Source organism: Schistocerca cancellata, chromosome 6, assembly GCF_023864275.1.
Source record: "Schistocerca cancellata isolate TAMUIC-IGC-003103 chromosome 6, iqSchCanc2.1, whole genome shotgun sequence".
NCBI classification, from domain to species: domain Eukaryota; kingdom Metazoa; phylum Arthropoda; class Insecta; order Orthoptera; family Acrididae; genus Schistocerca; species Schistocerca cancellata.
In genome coordinates, this window is record NC_064631.1 from 40556636 (window position 1) to 40579036 (window position 22401).

Sequence of the window (22401 nt, forward strand, 5' to 3'; positions counted from 1 at the left end):
TTACAGAATCTTCCAGCAATGGAAATGATTAGAGTCACCCACTCTATTATATTTCATTAGCATCTCCGACTGAAAGAATACCATGATGTTAAAACCAACATGAGGCCCTCTGTGACATGTGATTTGAAAACGACTTTGTTATATTAAATTAATAAATAATGCAGTTTTCGGCAGGACAATGGTGAATTTGAGAAACCACCACGAAATTTACTTAAGAATGATGTGGATGGGCTTATGACCCAATGAATTATATTGCCACATCAAATTTTAAACAAACCACAGCCTTCAACGAAGGTAACATGATTCTGTAGACAGCTAACGTTTCAGTAGAGTTCACGAAGCCTATTCGTGTTGATATGTGTAGATTGGAACTCCAGATGTACCATTTTCATATTGCGTTTGCAAAAGCTCGTTTTACAGACCCAAAGCATCTTTATAAGGATACAGACAGATTCATCTATTGGGTGAAGTGTTGCGATCCATAAGAAGTAATTAGTTGCAACCCCAGTATATGCTACACATCTGGATATGGGACGATAGTCCTTATGGTGTAACACCTGCCAACGATAAGGTTATTGGCCTTATGGAAGATGAGACTAATAGGTGTCAGAGTGAGGAGTTAGTAAATTGCAGACAGAAAATGTATGCACACTGTACAGTGAGAGGTGACACATGAAGGCTGGCAAAGGCTGTATATTGTCCAGCACCAATAGCTGTCGAGGGTTAAGACACCTTGGAGTGTCTGTGGGGTGGCGTTGGTGGTACTCCATCTCAACCACCACAACAAGTTAGCGTTCTATTTCTGAACGATGTGGTGCACACTGTATCGAGCTGAAAATTAGCCTGTCACCTCATGATGATAAGCAACTCTTTTCTGAAGGTGGTATCATAGCTCTCCCAATAGTTACACTATACACTTGAGTGATAGTAAGAAGTTGAATTTATTAATTTGTAAATAATCTGTGTATGTGTGTGTGTGTGTGTGTGGGTGGGTGTGTGGATGGGGGTGTGTGTGTTAATGTGGAATAGTAGTGTTAACTATTTATCATAGCGTAAATAGTTGTGTGGTTGATTTTCCTTTTAGACAACTGTAAATGACATGACATTGCAGTAGCTGAAATACAAATTATTTTGCGTTGCAGCAATCGGACAGGTTGACAATTCTAAGAACTTTCATTGAAAACATATTTTGTACTCGCTTCTTATTGTAGATTTTGGTCTTTTCGTGTTACTAGTCATTACTATTACTGTAAAAATATATCTCTGTACAAAAAGTATTACATATATTCTGAGTAATTTTTAAGAAACTTATGCTACTAAGCATCAATAGTGTAAAAAAGTATCTTAGTGCAAGAAAGTATTATATATTGACCAGTTTTTGGAAGAAGAAATGCACTGGTCGGTATTGTTAGTGGTGAAAACAATGCAACCAAAGAAAACATCGCACTAAAAATACTGACAAAGAAAATAACCTGAATAAATGATGAAAATTTGTTACCTTATATCGTTCTTATTATTTACAAAACCCAGTCACACTGGTCGTTCTACTGGACAAAAATTGTCTGTTTGGGAGACTTTACTAATTGCAATGTAAATGGCAGCTACACATAAATATATAAGAGACAAGACTAATAATTTCGTCAGAATCATGTAGTATACCTACAAAGGATTTGAGACACATTTGTTTTGAACATGAGTGAGATTAAGAAGCTGCATTTAAAAGATGATAGTAACATGATACATAGCCTGGTAACTTCATTTATGGGAAAAGGCAGTGCACAATCACAGGCATTTCCAAAGGCATATAGGAGACATACCTGAAATTATATCCCCTGTGCTTGAAGAAGACAATAGTCATTCTATATGGATAAAGTTGTATGCTGAATAATTTGTACTTGCCTTCTTTACTCGTTTCCATACATGCAGACATTGTCCATATAGCTCCCTGTCTTTTCAAAATACGGTAATATCAGCTAGGTAAAAGAGACACTGGCACGGTTTCAAACTTTTCACCATACTATCCAGGAACCCCTGAAACGTTTCAGGTGGATTTATCAATCCAAAAGTCGTTCTGTTTTGCACTGAAAACGCCAACGTGGTTCCAAAAATGTTGTCTTCAGCTGGTCTTCCGGAACAACATCCATTTGATGGTAACTACTCCTTAAATCCATGGTTGAAAACTGACGACATTGTCTCAAGTTTTCGATGATCATAGTAATTATGGGGATGGAACATACATCCATTATGGTAATCACAGCAGAAACTGTATTGTTTAGTACCATCTGTAGATGATTTGTAAGTAGGCTGTTTATGTTTTTCTTATTGGCAACGTTACGTAGCGCTCTGTATGAAAATCACTGGCTGTGCTGTGTGCAGTCTGTGGCTAGTTTGCATTGCTGTCAGCCATTGTAGTGTTGGGCAGCTGGACGTGAACAGCGCGTAGCGTTGCGCAGTTGGAGGTGAGCCGCCAGCAGTGGTGGATGTGGGGAGCGAGATGGCTGAGTTCTGAAATTTGTAACACTGGTTGTCATGAACTGCTGTATATATTATGACCTTTGAACACTAGTAAGGTAAATACATTGTTTGTTCTCTATCTAAAACTTTCATTTGCTAACTATGCATATCAGAATTTAGAGCCTTCCGTAGTTTGAATCTTTTATTTAGCTGGCAGTAGTGGCGCTCGCTGTAATGCAGTAGTTCGAGTAACGGAGATTTTTGGTGAGGTAAGTGATTTGTAAAAGGTATAGATTAATGTTAGTCAGGGCCATTCTTTTGTAGGGATTTCTGAAAGTCAGATTGCGTTGCGCTAAAAATGTTGTGTGTCAGTTTAAGCACAGTCATGTAATATTGTTCTAAGGGGATGTTTCAGATTGCCGTATCCCTTGCATCTCTTCTATTATTCTGTCCGCTAACTGCTGGTTAATAAAATTGCAAATACGTGTTTGATATAGTTTCTGGACACCAATGCCTAATTCCCTGACGGTATTCAATGTTAAGACACAGGCATTATTGGCAATGGACCACATGGAAAAAATAAATCCCCAAATTCGAATAGCAATACTTCCATCTACTCTCTCTATTCCTTTTAGATGCTCCACTTTCACACATAATATAGTCTTAAAGGTGGCTTGCAGTTGCTTGTATTTCACACTCCTTATACATCACGCATCATCCAGAATATCCAAACTCGCTATTAACATCCCCTTCCTTACCTGAAATTCCTTGATGCCAAAATTATCTATAAATATGAGTACCAATCTCCCACCACACCTCTATTGTACACATAAAACATTTCTCTTAATAAAACAATTTGCTGGAACCAGACATTCTAGAACATATAACATACACAGGCAGATCTGACTCCATCGAAAGCAACTTCCTGGTGCCACCTGGCACAGTCATGCAAACCATGCATCAGTGCAACTGTAAGTGGTTCAGCTGGTTTCCCAGACACTAGACGGTCATCATGATAGTTCTTCATTGGCACCAGCTTACCCTAGCTCGAATGTCATTCCACTAAGTTCTACAGTACATTGACAAAGATCAGCTTTTGCACAATGTTGATACAAATCAGCGTTAGCACAATGTTGATACAAAAGGTGGAACACTTATATGAGATACCACCTCCACACACTGCAGAAACCGAACCGCCACTATAAGAAGAGCTACGTCCACCAACTCCAGTGGCCCCACATTTTATGCCCAACGCCACTTAATCTATACAGTTGTGTGTTCTGTTGCCTCTAACCCACTATGTCTGTACTGGCGACAGACACTTGCGTCCTGTGTCCAAGAAAAAACTTGTACTCCTTACGTCTTACAGCACGCATTACTATACCCTCCACCTCTGCATGCATATTCGTTGCACCTAATTATTGCGGAAGCGACATTAGACTGGTTTCTGGTTCCCACTTGCGTTTAAAGGCTACGAACCACCTCCTTCTCCGTCCCTATCTCCATTACCAAACCTATGCTACTGATACCTTCTGTTTTCTTTATGCTGGCGACAATGCCTCTGGGAATGCCCCATCGATCCACATGTGTAACACTTAATTTTCACAGGAAATACCCCATGTCTATCCCATACCACTGTTGATATGTAAATTTGTTCACATTCTTTCATTAACCTAAAAGCAGATTGCACATTCTTTGGTGCACATGTACACGCCCGTCTCGACAGGTCCAGTAGCAACTCCCTCAGAAAAGCATCGAGCTCCTTCTCTTCAGCTTCTTGTGATGAATCTCCGTTTGATGATAACTCTGCCTCAACTTGTACATGTTGTTCATTAACTCTGCCTATTCTGTCTGCAAAATCTTCCACAGTTTCCCCATGCCCCTTCACTACACTGCCCAACTGCTCCGAAAAATACGTCACAATATTCTGTTTTACATATCTTTGCAAAGGCCCCTTCTCCAATTGGTCGAACTTTGGTGCATTCTTTAATGTTCCAGCACACCTCGATTACACAGCCCTGCAACATGATCTCACCAATGAAACATGCAAATTGTTAGTAACATAGATTATGTGCATGCTGTAGTATGCCCAAGCAAGTTTCGTTGTGCATACCTTACAGACACCAAATGCTGCTTTCTACAATTACTCTTAAACTCTGGTAAGTCAGACCACTTACCTCACTAGTCGTAGGTTTGTTAACCATGGCAACTAACTGTGAGTCCCACCACCCATCTCCATTGATGTCTTGAGACCCTGTAAGAATGGCCTTCCACCCTCAGACGGTCTTACCAAAAAGGAAATAATTAATGCTTCGGCAGCTGGATCTACATCATATTGTGGTGCTGGAAGCAATGCTAATTGTTCATCCATAAGTTTCAACTGCCGATGTAACTGTTTATTGCACTAGCTTCTCTAACAATGCCTATACTGCTTTTGCCTCTAGCGAACCATGCATTCCTGAGACTGTCATTGTGACACTCTTACTCTTCATCACATACAATAATACAAAAAAATCACAACTCCATGAAATCACAAATTAGTCTTTACGTTGTACCCCAAGCCTTCTGAACTCTGTACACTGTCTCGCAATATGATCTTACCAATGACTCATATAACATGTTAGAGGCATAGACTCTGTGCATGGGGTGTTATGCCCAAGCAGGTTACATTGTGCACACCTTACAAACACCAAAAACTGCTCTCTACAATTATTACTACATTCTGGTAAGTCAGTCAGCTCCTCCAGCTTAAACAAGATGACAGTGGCACTGGTGTTTTAAGATATATGACAGACAGCAGCATGTATGTACTACAACTGATCCACTGCAAACTATAAGTGCTGGACATTTTGTAGCGAAATAATTCTCAATCTCTCAGCTCAACTGAGATGAGAGAGCTGTGCTGGCTGAGGTTGCCACGTGAATCTGCCAGTAAAAATGTCACAAGCCTGAGGTCTCTGTGGGGCAACAACTCTTTGCACCAAGTGCCTGCATGACTTAGTGCCAAAGAGCAGCAGGCCGTCTGAGGTCTACTCTTTCAGCACATCCGACACCTGTCCACTTAACAGCAGCTACCTTCCCACGCACATCAGCTGTTTTCTCCCACACAGGACTAGTGCTTCGTCATGGTGGGCTTTCCCCACTGTGGAGCTGCCGAGGCGCCGCTAGGGGCTGCAGTAGATACGGCATCATCACGTATACACGCCACTAACATTGAATCCTTGTTGCCAGAGGCCGCTGGTGTATGACTCAACGTTAGGAATCTGCCATGTGCAAGCAGCCAGCCCAGTAGAACTCAGTGCCTGCCGGTCACTGCCCCGGTGTACTATGCAGTGCATATGCCTCAATAAAGAACTTTCTAACTTTGCAGCCATCTTTCTCTCGAGCCTCCTGGGCTCCCCTCTCGCCTCCACCACTTGCTTGCACCCTCCTGGCACTTGGGGGGGGGGGGGTGCTATAGTTTGGTGTCAGAATTAGAAGCGGCGTCTTCACTCAGCACTGTTGACCACGACCTATGGTGTCAACAAGGTGTGGTGAGTGACGAACTATTTGGTTATTTTTTGAAGGGAGTAGCGGAGATGGAAGCGAGGCGTGGATGTTTTTGTTACTTGGAGGTTACCTTGTTTAGGGCGGAGGATCAACTTAACTTATCTCGAGTTTAGAGGTAATTATGAAGAGTAGTGTTTGGTGTCTATAAGGTTTCTGCAATATAAACTGCTTGAGAATAAAGCCAATGCATGGCGTAAGAGCCTCTAATCTCTTGTATGTCATCGATATTATTACATTGCAAGACAGTGTAGAGAATCTAGGTGGCTTATCGTGTGCCATGAAGGTTACTTGTGATGATTATTTGTATTATTATGTGTAATGAAGAATAAGACTGTCGCAATGGCAGAGTCAGGAACGCAGGGGTTGCTAGAGCCGAAAGCAGTATGGTCATGTTAGAGAAGGTAGCACAGTAATAGTGGATAACACTCAATTACACAGGCAGGCGACACATAGGCATGAGCAGGCAGCAATGCTTCAGTCACTGCAACTGAGGTAGAGGAGGATTAATTATTCCGTTTTGTGGAAAATGATCTGATGTATGGTCGTTCTTTCAAGGTCTTAAGACATCAGCAGAGATGAGTGGTCGGACCGACAGTCGGTTGTTGCAGGTAGCAAAGGAAACATACGCAAGGTGTACTGAGGTGTCAAGAAATGCAGCAAAGTTTGGACAGTTGGAGAAGGGTCTTTTGCAATAATACATAAATCCGAGTAGTGCGAGGTGGTTTCGTAAGCAGTTGAGCACTATTGTGCAGAGACATTGGTAAACTATGGAACCTTTCACGGACAGGACGAGGAAAGTTAATGGATATATGTGTGAGCTGCGGTAGAGTGATCATTGAATTTAGATTCGTTGCAAGAAGCTGAACAAAGGGTGCTCGAAGTTTTTCTAAGGGGGTCGCCATCGGACATTGAAAGGTAAATACACAGGATAAATTAATTTTCTAAGAAAATATTATATTGAACCAGAGATGGGCAACTGTAGTATCGATTGTGTAGTAGCGTCACTGCTCAACAGCGATCACTGATTCGAGGTGTTACAGGTAATGGGTTAGAGTAACTTTAGATTGAGAGATATGTGGAGGACTCTGAAGTGTAAAGACGTGTTGTATCTGATGTGCGTTGGATGTGTACTTACTCGCTACAGGCAGTAACGATTTTTTTATTTGCAAGATACTATGATGTTTGCTAACTGTAAAAGAGATCTCAACAGAAGTTGGAAATACGACTTTTTTGCAGCAAAAGTGCACTTTCCTGTGGCTTATTCCCACTTTTTCCAGTACTTACGAGCCTTCATCTGCTATTATTATTATATTTTTATTTTCAATTGCCTGTACGAGATATGTTACTTAAGTGTAGTAAATATTTAAAGCAAATACCATTTTCAAATCTAATGTGCTATATAGATATTCTACTATACTGATCTTTCTTATGAGCTCTGACAATATGTAGACTGATTAATTATGAACTTTGTATTTCGTCATTTATTACTGTCAATCTTCATGTACTATTTTCTAGAATTATTGCCTGTATGCATTATGTTTTAAAGTCTACTTACTAGCACGACCATTGTTATTCCATATGTAGCCACTACTGTTCTGCGGATGGTCACTACCAGTAGATGTATTTGTCACTAGCTTACTACTAAAATAGCTTAACTATGAGTCTAAAACATACACTATGTACTATATTGTTAGATAATGAATTAGGCGCTGCCATAAATAATGCAGTTGTTACCTGCATAAGTTTAGGATTTTGTATTAATATCCACTACTGTTATATTTTGCAAATCCTAAAAGCATTTAATGCCTGTTTAAGTCTCATTTCCTCCCTATGCCATTGTCCTTCTCTATCTAAGATGGTCATGAAACATACAGTTGTTTACTTGTCTGCAACAATATAAATGTATGCAAGCTTACTGAGATCTACGATAATACACTACTAATGAGAGAGCTGTAAAGACACTATTCATTGTGCTCATGATTGTACTAGGCAGCACTTAATATGACTGAGATGTCATTGGGTACCATATCTACCACTACCACCAAGGAGTCTGCTCAATGCCAAATCTCACTAGTTTGACATATCTAATGAAGTTAAAAAAATATTCAAAATAACATGACTTAAAAATATAATTCTCTATGCACCAGTGTCTAGGGATCCTCGATTTGTAGACCATCCTGACTGTATCTTAATCTCAACATGACTTTATCTTTACCTTTTTCACTTTTTATTATATATTTTACACTCGTGATGTAGCTACACTATGCTTTGTGTAACAATGCCTATGATTGATCATAACTATGTAAATGAGCGTTATAAATGGACACTTGATCTCACATACTAGTGTACATAGGCACTACATTTCTTAACAAGTTTGTGAACACTTAGTAATGTTTTTTCTATAACTCTGTATTGTATAACTCAGGTTGTTTTAATTGCCATGTACTTTGCAAAGAGAGAGTTGCTGATACTATTGTGTTTTTCTTGGATATCAGGCTACATTTTAAGGTTTCATAGTGCACACGAGCACTATCGCACCTGACTATTTGCACATTCATGGTTCCTAGCCAAAGACGTTAGATGGGGAAAGAAAATGCTTCACAAATTAACCGTGATACTTTCATGCTCCTCAAAGAACCAGATGCTCACAAAGATTTGTATTTCTTTATTAATTATCTCTTTTACGCTACATTCCCGAACTTTTATCAGCTTGCATTTACGTAATGTTAAGAATTTGTTGTATTATTATGGCCAATTGTCATAAAAACCCTGCCAAATTCGTGAGAGGGAGAATGCAGGGTTATGAAAGGTATGTACACAGGGTAAATTCATTCAAGTTTTGTAAGAAAATATTATATTAAACCGGAGACGGTCAAATGTAGTATCGATTCTGTAGTAGCGTCGCAGCACAACAGCGATTGCTGATTCAAGATGTTATGGGTAATGTGTTAGATTAACTTTAGATCGAGAGATGTATGGAGGACTCTCAAGTGTAAGGACGTGTTGTATCTGATGTGTGCTGGATATATACTTACTCGCTGTGGGCAGTAACGATTTTTTTTATTTGCAAGATGCATGATGTTTGCTAACTGTAAAAAGAATCTCGACAGAAGTTTGAAGTAATTAAAGTACAGAAAGTTGTTTTGCTACTAATGCAATGCGTGTGTTGATAAGTGATGACGGAGACAAGGAATAGCACTCACATCCAATGATTTTGTAAAGCTAATTGTTAATGTATAATGAGTTTATTGAGCATGTTAATTGTGAGCATTATTAACTTTCAGAGAGTCAAAATACAAATTTTAAGATTAGTGCCGTATTGTTCTTACCCAAGTAAAGACCATTTCACAGATCCATGTCATTTTTGATTAACTATTTTTCTCAAGAACTTATTGTCTCAGTCAAATTCAATTTAATTAAAATGAATGCTAAGCAACAGCCTTGCACAAGAGCTGTTTTCTAACTATACAATTTAAAGTACTAACAGAGAGCAGTGCGAAGAGCATTACCATTGTGTAAATAAAGGTAAGAGATTTTATTATTTCAGGGATAGCTTTCTTTTCACAGGGACCTTTACTTTCAAATTGATCAAGTATTGTTTTATTGCCAGGGCCAGTTTCAAATCAATAGAGCTGTACCGGATTCAGTTTTTGTGTTACATAAATTCACGCAGTTTTGGTTTGGTTTAAAGCTGTTGACACTTTTTATTCTCACAGATAAATTAAATTTACATTCCTGCAGTCAGAAAAGTTCAGTACAGGACAAAGCGCATAAATGACGAGATTAAATACACGTTCACATGCCATTCCCATTCTAACAGTTGGGTTTCAGACTATTGTCAGTTACGTAATTTCATAATTTCAGTCATATTTCAAACATACATGTTTCAACATGTCAAGAAGAGTGCGTGCAGGTGCACCAAATGATCTGCATTTTACTGTTAGGTTAGTGACAGTGAGAAGAAAGTGACATATCAACAGGAGCATAGGCTAGACGTGGGGTATTTTCTGCGAACATTAAGTGTTACATGCGTTAGTGTATGGGGCATTTACGGAGGCAGTGTCCTCAGCCTCAGGAAAATAAAGGAGATGGAAGGTTTCAGTAGCAGAGTTTTGGTAAAGCAGATGGGGATGAATTAGAAGGTGGTAAGCAGTTGTGAAACGCAAACACGGACCTGAAGTCCACCCGAAGGTGTTCCAGCTGAAATTAGATGCAGTGAGTACATATGCAGGAGTGGAGTGTGCAGTAATGGGTGCGTGCTGTAAGAGGTAAAGAGTACAAGTTTTTTTTTTGGACGCAGGGCGCATGTGTCTGTTGCTAGTAGTGAATTACTGGGTCGAAAGTAACATAAACCGCCATGCTGTAAGTTTGTTGGGCTGGGGATAATGATGCGAGGCCTTCGGGATCTGTGGACGTATATTTTCGTACAAAGGCGGTTCGGATTAAGCACTGTGTAGAGGTGGTACCTCATGTAAACGAGTGCTTCAACGTGATCCCGGGGTTAGACGTTTTGTACCAACGTTGTGCTTAAAATCTACCTTCTTTAGGGACACATAGCAGAACTTAGTGGAATGGTCGCGAGGGCCGTCTACCGTACTGACAAACCAGTTGAACTGCTTCCAATTGCACTAAGGCTTGATTCGAATGATTGTGTGCCAGATGATGGGCATTTTCTTTCTCAGTTAAGGGGCTCCGGAACGTCCTATACTTGCAATGTTAAAATAACGCTTATAAATTACATCTTTCCTCACAAAGTATTTGAGGTAGGAAGTTGAACTTTTTACAGATTATTTATTGGAATATGGGCTACAACTTAACACAGGGATTTTACAAAATTTTAGTTCAGTTATTAAAGATGATTTTTTTTCAATTGTAATGAAAATTCACAACATTTTTTTGATATTCTTTATTTATATATTAAAAAATATACAGTTTTTTGGAAAAATGCTGTGTTAAATTATGCAGAAGGTACTGTGTAACATTTACTGAAAGTTTGAAACAAATATGTTTGGAAGATCCTTAGAAAACATGTAATTAGTATGAGAAAATAAAAGTTTTGGGAATCGAGCGACAAAGATTGGATTAACTTTTTAGTGCATTCCAGGTCCATAGGATGGATTATCTTCATCCTCTGCAAACTCCTCCTCCAGCTTCCTCTTGTTCCTCCTCCTGTTTACTCTTGCTTGTATTTCTACACTCTTTACTGCCCTGTCTGCAGCCCGAAGGCGTTCCTTGTCTAAAGCAAGCATCGCTCGTACCATGTTAGAACCTATCTTCATTCCCATATTTCTAAATACCTTGCACCTTACAATGTTGCCATCATTGAAAGTCGCAACAGCAACTTTACTTTTACTCATTATTATACTTCAACAAAACAGAGACTCAAGAAACAGAATTAATTACGAATATTTTCGAGATAACGACAGAGTAAATAAACATGAAACAATCGACAATCACACCAGCGATATATATTGAACCATCACAGGTTAGCCACAACACATACTTTATCTCACATCACTAAAATGTACCTGATGAACACGGACGTTAATAATAGCACCATTTGACAGCAGTTTAACAGCGCCACAGTGGGTCACGCCCATGTAGAACACATTTCAAAAAAAATTTAAAAATAGTTGTAGTCTTCGTAATTGAATAAATTATATATCTATTAAAAGGTAATAGTCTGCAGATTCAGAAAACGCAAAAAAGTAAAAATTGAACTTTTCATGATTTTGAGCCTTTCCGGAGCCCCTTAAGGGAACTCTTGCTTTTCATTAATTCCATTGGCAGTATTTAATCCAGTAACAGTCACAAAAATTCGTACAGCTGTTCTTTCGCGTTGTTGCTAGCATTCTTTAATAACTCAGGAGGGATGTTATTAGTTCCAGACGCTTTTTTATTGTTCAAGTTATTTAAAACATTGTTGAATTCTGACTTAGTAATTGGTGATTCTATGACTTCAGTTTCCACTTCTCCCATTTTTATTTTGTAATCTGAATCATATCTAACGTCTTTTTCGTCATATAGTTATCTGACGCTTCTTTCCTCGTATCTGCTACATTTTAACTTTAAATACAATGTTAACTTTTTTATCTTCAACTACTTTAGTACGAAATCTACATTTATACCGTAGTAATGTAATATATTGATTATTCCTTGCTACTGTAGTGTTGTCTTGAAGCTGTGAGAAAGAAGGACAGGCGTTCCAAGGCGCGGAAGCAGAGACGATGCTGAGGGCAGACGAAACTAGGAGAGATAGTGTTACATGAAGTAAACCGTAAGGGGAGAGCCTTGGGAAAATTCAGGCACCCCCAGACGTGGTCCCAGGGTGTTAATCACTCTTCAAGGAATTAACATGTAACTTCATATGTCGTCTAGACGCTGTGGTAGGTTGCCACCGTAGAACTTTGTGACCAACAGGCACGTATTAGCGATGAAGCCAGCTTGATGCCAGCCCTGAGAACAGCAACGTCAGTGGGCTCACAAGGGTTAGAAAGAGAGCGAAAACGCCAAAAAACTGTTGATCCAGCAGTCCCTACTCCGGGGAGCCCGAGGTGCGGGGCTAAATGACGTATAACACTAATGCTGCAAGCCTTATTTGGCAGAGCAGTTACGTTTAGCTTTCAGCTGAACAATGTTGATACCAAATACGGACTTAGCTAGCGCAACTTCATTAACATCCCCGCCTTAGGAGCAGTAGAGGGGACCTCACTAAACCGTGATTGGCAGGCGCCTGCAAGAGACCTACTGGATTGGCTGGGTGGCTGTAAGTGGGGAAAACAGAGCCCCCACGCTACTATTTAAAGCCCCTAGATTCCGCATTTTGGCGGAGTTCTCAGTCAGGCGATCTCGGCGCCGAATCCGCGTCCGGCGACTCCAGCCTCGGTCCAGCTCCGTGTAAGTCTGCTCTCTCTCACTTGGAGTGCCTCAGTGAACAGTGTCACTTGCAGTATGTTTTGTTTTGCAACAAGTTGTTGCTTTAAGATGCTGCTAGTGTTTGCTACTGTGGTTAGCATCCACTCCTGGGACTTGTGCACTGGCTTCCGTTGTAACAGTGCTATTCATACTTTTTCTAACCCTAGAACTAGCCTCCGGTGTATTAGTTAGTCTTGTCTGGAATAAACAACTATTTCAAAACCTTGTTTGTCCAAGAGCCTCAACAACGAGTTCCCTACCAAGTCCCTCCACCTGCATTCCTAGTAAATGCCTGTACCAGTGTGGCTCAGAAGAAAACAATCAAATGCCTTCACTATGAACTGCCGTTCTGCCTTCTGCTCTGTACCGCTCGGGAGCACAGACTGACCAGCAACCCCTTTTCTCCCTCTCCCACCTATGTCAGGACACGACAGTAATATAATTTTTTAACATATTTTGTCTGTGTCTGCTCTTGCTGGGCTTTCTTCTGTCTCGTCTTTTATCTGCCTCAGTCATTTATCTTTTCCTACACAGGACATTGTTGTCATGCCGTATTTTTATTATTCTGTATTAGTGTAAGTCTATTTTTATCAACATATTTCTTTCTTTTATGTGATATACTATTTCTTGTATCATCCATGATTTTCGTAGCTTCATTTTCTTCCTGCCTAGTATATTCCATGCTCCTTCAGTGATATACTATTTCTTGTATCATCCATGATTTTCGTAGCTTCATTTTCTTCCTGCCTAGTATATTCCATGCTCCTTCAGTGATAAATTTTATATCTGTCTGGCTTACAGTTTCCTGCTGTATCTTGTCCGTCTCTTATTTTTTCAACTCTGTCTTCATTCTTTAGTTTTTCCATACACAACTTAGCCGCAAGTGTACTTCCTTGGTTTTTTTTTCTTTTTTTAGTCGCAACTGTACTTCCTTCTTTTTTCTTTTGTTTTTTTAAGAGATTAATAAATTAATGTAGCACAGGCCTATAATACTGTCAACGTTAAAATCAGGGTCTGAATCACTAGATTTTATTTGCTTTCTGTCTCTTTGTCTGACTATAATATAAACTGTATACTATCCAGAGCTATAGACTAGTGTGTGTTTGTTTTCTACTAGCATCTGTGAACTATGTCTTTGTTAGGAACATTTCACAGTGATCATACACTCCTGGAAATTGGAATAACAACACTGTGAATTCATTGTCCCAGGAAGGGGAAACTTTATTGACACATTCCTGGGGTCAGATACATCACATGATCACACTGACAGAACCACAGGCACATAGACACAGGCAACAGAGCATGCACAATGTCGGCACTAGTACAGTGTATATCCACCTTTCGCAGCAATGCAGGCTGCTATTCTCCCATGGAGACGATCGTAGAGATGCTGGATGTAGTCCTGTGGAACGGCTTGCCATGCCATTTCCACCTGGCGCCTCAGTTGGACCAGCGTTCGTGCTGGACGTGCAGACCGCGTGAGACGACATTTCATCCAGTCCCAAACATGCTCAATGGGGGACAGATCCGGAGACGTGCATTGTCCTGTTGGAACAGCAAGTTCCCTTGCCGGTCTAGGAATGGTAGAACGATGGGTTCGATGACGGTTTGGATGTACCGTGCACTATTCAGTGTCCCCTCGACGATCACCAGTGGTGTACGGCCAGTGTAGGAGATCGCTCCCCACACCATGATGCCGGGTGTTGGCCCTGTGTGCCTCGGTCGTATGCAGTCCTGATTGTGGCGCTCACCTGCACGGCGCCAAACACGCATACGACCATCATTGGCACCAAGGCAGAAGCGACTCTCATCGCTGAAGACGACACATCTCCATTCGTCCCTCCATTCACGCCTGTCGCGACACCACTGGAGGCGGGCTGCACGATGTTGGGGCGTGAGCGGAAGACGGCCTAACGGTGTGCGGGACCGTATCCCAGCTTCATGGAGACGGTTGCGAATGGTCCTCGCCGATACCCCAGGAGCAACAGTGTCCCTAATTTGCTGGGAAGTGGCGGTGCGGTCCCCTACGGCACTGCGTAGGATCCTACGGTCTTGGCGTGCATCCGTGCGTCGCTGCGGTCCGGTCCCAGGTCGACGGGCACGTGCACCTTCCGCCGACCACTGGCGACAACATCGATGTACTGTGGAGTCCTCACGCCCCACGTCTTGAGCAATTCGGCGGTACGTCCACCCGGCCTCCCGCATGCCCACTATACGCCCTCGCTCAAAGTCCGTCAGCTGCACATACGGTTCACGTCCACGCTGTCGCGGCATGCTACCAGTGTTAAAGACTGCGATGGAGCTCCGTATGCCACGACAAACTGGCTGACACTGACGGCGGCGGTGCACAAATGCTGCGCAGCTAGCGCCATTCGACGGCCAACACCGCGGTTCCTGGTGTGTCCGCTGTGCCGTGCGTGTGATCATTGCTTGTACAGCCCTCTCGCAGTGTCCGGAGCAAGTATGGTGGGTCTGACACACCGGTGTCAATGTGTTCTTTCTTCCATTTCCAGGAGTGTAGAATACTAACAGCCTTTCGCATCCACAATTCATGTTTGCAGTGCAAATTAGCCAACCCATTTTGAATTGTGGTGGATGCCCGCACAGATATTAACCCTGAAGCAAGCGTACATATGCATAAAGTGCGCCAATCACAATTAACATTCTTTTGTACCGTTATACTGTTGTTTTACAATTGCAAGGTCACCTCTATCCATTTATTATTGCTTCAGCTAACACAGTGCTAAGCTGTATTGTTATTCGCCCAAATGTGCAGCAGTAACATTAAATAAACAGCGAGCCAGGTGAGAAAAAATTTACGATCCATGCAAGAAAATGGCCCAGATTTCGAGCTAGAAGCACGACCCCTAATGAGGTAGTTGCTTACGAGATAATTAGTAATGGAATAAGTGTTTGGCGGGGATCTGATGCAACTGCGCTCTTTAATGCTCCGAATGGGTCGTTACTGCGCAGTAACACTTGAACACGGCGACAAAGTGATACAATCAAAGTTTGTTTTGTTGTTGTTCATTTAAGCAGTGATTTAGCTCACAAATTATACGTTTATTTTATCGATGTTTAATTAAGCGAATATTAAACTGCGATTTTGCTCATACACGTTGACCTTGGTAACGTAAAGACAGCTATCCATGTGCATAAGGTACGCAGCACGCCCACTCGTATTATGAAAATCAGCGCGCCCACTCAAGGTTAAAGTCTCCCTTTATCGTAATATTCTCGGGCGTGATGGTGTAGTGTTAATGCACGTACCTAGAAACTGAAACGTCATTAGATGGAGTTTTAGTCAGATCACGGAATTTTCACTCTGAAATTAACACGACCTTCACTTCTTAACGATCTTTAGATTCACCAGGAACGACACGTTATTTTGACTCATCATCCCCTTTCCTCTAGGGACACGCAAATCGCAGAAGTTGCGTCCAATTGAAAGAGTTGTCATTAGGTGGTAGAGTCGCACAAAATTATTAATGTTATAATATTATCCGTTTTATTGTTTTTTTTTCTTAGTAGCTCCTCTATTTGATTTTACATATCCTCGATTTCTTCATTATCACTGTTCGTTGTTGGGAATTAAATTAGTATTATACGTCGATATACTGGAGAAGCAGTTAGCTGTTATCTGATATGAAGTCTCCCATGCTTTTCCATCTAATTTCAGATGCACCGAGCACATATAGTTGTGCATATTTCACGAATTTCACGAGTTCTTTTAACTTTCCTAGCTTTAAGAAGAGGTCTGTAACAGTATGTAGATAGTCCTAAACCGAAACGGCACAACTAAAAAAAGGTTTTACAATGCAAGACGACGATAGACCCCACGCAGAATGCGAATATACATAATAGAATTTTGTAACGGAACTGGACATAATATACAATACCAACTAGGTGCAAACTTGTTTTTGTTCCCTTTATTTCAAAAATTACGTTATTGGTTCCGAATTTACGAATTCATTGGAAGACCACGTGCGTACTTTTATCGAAACGTTGCTACGCCTATTTACAGATGTGTTGCCCTACGGTAAACAGAAATTAACTGTTTCAAATGTGTGACAATGATGGTGGAAATTAATGTTGTACTATAAAACGCGTGTAAAAAGTGCAACTTATGTGGTTCGACTGCATGGAACACTTGCTATCAACATTATTCTCTAGTAAATTACATAAACGTCATTCTTGACGGTTTCACACTCACACACAGTGGTAAACATTATTTTTCACTTTTGTTGGGCAAATGCAACATTCATCGAGACATACCACTTAAAGAAATAAGAACAGGTATTAAGCAGTCACAAGGTATAAAAGTGTGAAAGATGCTGTGATACATAAGTCTGGCACCAAGAATAGGCACTTCATCAAAAGGAGCCCATATATAACTACTAATTTAGATGCAAAGGTAGCGTTCAGAATGAACAGCTGGCATTTTAGATAAAACAACATAGCAGTTAAAGATATATAGCATAGCTAAAATATTTAATAATGAATTGAAATAAGTCTGTGATAATGACAGAAGCTGAAGAAATGAATTAAAATTTGTGTCATGGCCGGAGCTTGAACACGGTTCTTCTTGCTTCAAAAAAATGGCTCTGAGCATTATGGGACTTAACATCTGAGGTCATCATTCCCCTAAAACTTAGAACTACTCAAACCTAACTAACCTAAGGACATCACACACATCCATGCCCGAGGCAGGATTAGAAACGTTCGACCTTAGTGGTCGTGCGGTTCCAGACTGAAGCGCCTCGAACCGCTCGGCCACACCGGCCGGCTCTTCTTGCTTACGAGGCAGGTGTACTAGCCATATTATAACCACAAAATTATTGCTAACACATCTGCTCGGCTACCCTAGTCCAGTTCCCTCCCTAACACCAACTTCAACTCACATCTTCAGCTTACTTTCCCCTTCTTAGACCGTCATTATTACCGAAGCTCTCCAGTATTGGATGGACGGTCTAAGAGGGAGAAAATAAGCTGAAGATGTGAATTGAAGTTTGTGTTTGGGAGGGCATTGAACTAGGGTAGCTGTGCAGATGTGTTATGTATAGTTCTGTGGTGGTTTAATAGGTAGTACACCTGCCTGGAAAGCAAGGAGAACCGCATTCAAGTTATTGCCACAGCAGAAATTTTAATTAATTTCCTCAACTTCTATGATTATCGAAGATAAAGACGAGTCTCAAATGTCTCAAGAAAAATTTGTGTTAAATAAAAGTGTTTCAAGAGAGCACGTAGAAAACTTTTGCCATTTTAATGGTACTATTAATGGTACATTACAGATTGATTATATATTTAGTGCCATAAATCAGAATACAGCAAGGATATTTAGTGCCATACGATCAGTAACAGTTTATAGATAAGTTGAGAATATTTACTTACAGTGCAGTGGGAAGAGCAGTTTTTGGAAGGTTTCTCTCCTACAAAAGGATTATTAGTCAACTTGTTACTCATTGAGGACAGGGACAACGAAATCAGTTTTTGAGTGTTTATTTAACTTCAGCGATAATGAATTCACATTACGCTAAAAGAACTTTACTTATTTGTGTTCTGCTGTGAATGAATGTGGACAAATTTTGTAAGAAGGTTTCTTGTAAATGTACGAGTGTCATTTTAATAACACAGAATTACATTGCACAAAAAAGTTTGGTAAAAAAGGTGAGCTATTTTTTGGTGTCACCTTTTTTTTCAAATTTAAAATTAAATTCTCCTTACAGTCAGGTGTTCTCGACGACTTAACAAACCTTGGAGTATCTAGTTTCAACTTTCCGTCGATACAAGGACAGTATTCGTTTGTATTCACAGCATTTAGGACGAAGCTCAAACCTGGCGAGGGATGTGAAATCTCGCGGCGCGTGTTCACAGGACTGGCATCCTTGCAACTGTAGGATTACGTTTATTTCTGAATTATGTTTATAATTAGTTGAGCTATTGATTATGGATGCTTCTTAATTGTGCACTAACGACTGTGAAATTTTACACTGCATACAAATCGCTCTGGAAAGGGACAGTATTAAGAGTTAAAAGAGGACAAAAAAAGGAAAACAGAGGGGTGGAAGGAATCGATTGGAACAAAGCAGACACAAAAACACAAGAGGTTCAGAATGCAGTAACCACGGAAGGGAATCAATTAAGTGCACAGTAATAGATATATATCAAGGAAAAAATAAACAACTGAATAAATTTCTCATCCCTATGCAACTGAGTGACTTGAATCACTACTTGACAATCATCTGTCAAATGACAGTTGCACATGTAGTAGCGAAATAAATTGGAATAAAAGTAAAATAACCACATTTGTTTGACAGATCAAGAAACAACAAAAAAGTAGAAACAAGTGTAAGTTTATTTTAATTTAGGGTGGAATGTTCTTTTTACGGATTTTTCCCCAGATCTTCCAGCCTTTTTTTTTCGACTGAAAACATTCAGTTATTTCCATCCTGGGAGCATAACAAACAAAACAAAAAGACAGTCAACCAAATATGTCGTCCCTATCGTAAGTTATGTTACAAAATGTATACAAAAATTATGATTTTTGCGGTTTGTGTGAATTTTCCGACTTTGCTTTGTAATTGGCACGAATCTTTCTCCTGAAAACTTTTCCAGAACCATTATGAATACAACTTTAAAAAAAAAAATACGCACATCCATCTTTCGAATCGTGAGTTATGGCCTTTAGTTCATACGAAAATCACATGGAAAAAAGTACTTTCAAGTTTTCCGAATTTCCCAGTTTTCCGGGCAACTTTTCAAATTTTTCTTTTCCTAAAAACCTTAATCGAGCTATCAAGATTTTTTTTAAAGAATACTTAGATCCGTGCAGCCGTTCTTAATCGATGTGCTTGCCAACGAACAGCATTTACTTTTTATTTATGAAGATAGGTTTTCGCACCTTTATTCGGACCTTCGGGTCACCTCTCTGGACTGTGAACCTTGCGGAAGGTCGGCATTCGCGGGGGAGGACTCGAGGCGGGCGGACGCTGTACTGCCGGTCGCTGTTCTTCGAGCGCGCTACACTTGCCGTAGCGAAGACAAAGTTGTCGTGTGCGTTGTGTGGACACAAGGCAGCAGAACTGTCGTGTGCTTTAGCGCACGATTTGCATCCGCGCTCAGATTTATTGTGGTGCCTTTGTGGCGCAGCTGCTGCCGGTCTACTGTCAGCGCGGGGCTCGGAGTGTTTTCGTTCTGAGCCGTCTGATCCGTCACCAACGGGCCCCAGTCAGAAACTGCCGCAGAACATTCCCCTGCTCCTCCGAGAGTAGGGCAATTCCTACACCAGGGCCCTTGGTACTATCCGGATACCCGCGCGTAGTCTACGCTAGGGCTGGCGCTGTTCAGGGAGACGTAACGATCCGACGAATGGACAACCAGCGCCCCTTGGCAGTGCAGGTCTGACTTAGGAAACCACTTCTGCAAGCACATTGGGTTAACCCAAAGCCCCAGTCCGCTGCTGCGCCCAGTCTCTGGGCTCCCGCAGCCATCCCTCCACAAACATCACCGAGGCTAAAACACGGATGCAGTCGTGATGCCAGCGACGAAGCGTCCGGCTCGCTTCGGAGTGTTCCACTACCGCAGATGACATGGAGTTGGGTTAAGAGCTGAAGTCGCCAACATGCCCACCCCCAATACCTTTACCCCGATTTCATCACCAGAAGCGGATGAAATTGTGGCGAAAAGGGATCAACCCTCCAATCAGGGTCCCAGCCAAAACAGGGTCCCAGCCCCCCCCCCCCCCCTCATCATTGCCACGATCCAAAATGGCACCATGAAAATCATCAAAGAAATTGCGCCGGTGTTAAAAGGTGGCCTCAACACCTCATGTAGGGGCACATCGGTGCACTTTGGGGGCCTCCGCACATCCCGATTGTAGGACGATAAAAGAAGATTTCGAGAGGAACAACATCTCGCATCACACTTATCCAACCAAAGAGCGTGACTCATTCGTGGCGGTGATTAAAGGCCTTCCCCGCGACACCGTCCGAGCAGAAATTAAAGTGGACCTCATCTTCCGCAGTCTGCAGCTCGTGGTCTTGCGGTAGCGTTCTCGCTTCCCGCGCACGGGGTCCGGGGTTCGATTCCCGCCGGAGTCAGGGATTTTTTTTTTTCTGCCTCGAGGTGAGTGGGTCTTGTGTCGTCTCCATCATCATCATTCATCCCCATTATGGTCGGGGAAAGGCAATGGCAAACCACCTCCGGTAGGACCTTGCCTAGTACGGCGGTGCGGGTCTCCTGAATCGTCCCTTACGCTCCCCGGAGTATGGGACCCCATCATCATCATATTCCGCAAGTGTAAAGTCATCGAGATCAAGCAAGAAACAGCCGCCTCTCACCCGCTAAAATCAGGTGAAGGTCGCAAAAAGCGCGCCTCCTTCAAAGCCATACTACAGCCTGACCAAAAGAACCGTGAACTATACGCGATCAGACAGATGCTGCATCGAAAAATATCGGCAGACTGTAGGTCCTGTACGACGCCACCAGTGCCAGCAGCTCACTAACACGTGTACCAAGAAATGGGACACGCCGGCAAAATGCGCTCTCTGTGGTAGAGATGGGGGATCCGCTCTTGAACTAATTCATAGAGTTGAATCTTTCAAAGGAGTGAACAATCAGTGATTCAGAAAAAAAGAACGGTAGCTCCAAACGTTTCCCACGGCAGAGAGAGAGAGAGAGAGAGAGAGAGAGAGAGAGAGAGAGACGGAGCATGTCAGCAGCGCCTCTGCTGGTCAGAGCACAGTGCACGCCACACAACACAGCCAACGCCGGCCTCTGCCCTGCTTCTACCTTGGCTGCCTGCATTGTGCAGTGCCCCATTGGATTTTGTGTTTCACATATGCCGTGCCGTCTCTATGCATCGTCTGCCGTGTGCAGTGTCTGGTACAGCTTAACTTCGCATCGCACTCTGTCGGCGATCGTTTCAGTCGCACATCCTGCCCTCTGGGCAGTTGATGCGAGCAACAGGACAGAGAGCCACCTAACGGATAACATAGGAACTACTTGCAAAAACCTGCTCACAAGGGAACGGACGATTTGTCTCTGAGCGGGTGAGTTCACCGCTCCCCCCACCCTCGGAACTCGCCCGCTCAACGCTCACCCCACCGTCTCGACTCTAGCCAGAGCGTTGAGCACAGCGACTCAGGTGTCACTCTGGTCTCTGCGGTCTCAGCTCATGCAGTAATACAGCTCGCGGCTCGACCTGCTCGACTCAGCGCCAATGCATTGGAGTTCGTCCCCACTGGATATTGTTCTTCGTAGTAATACTGCTATGTATATTACATTATTATGTTATGTATACATCAATTGTTTTTATTTTATTTTTATTTGTTTAAACTGATTAGATTAGGTTCCTGATGACTCCTCTTACTATAGGATTTTTATTATGGACACTCGAATTTACGCTTTAATTACGAGCGAACCGATAAACGTATCGCAAAATGTGACACACCAATATTTTCCTTGTTTTATTCTGCGTAAGGC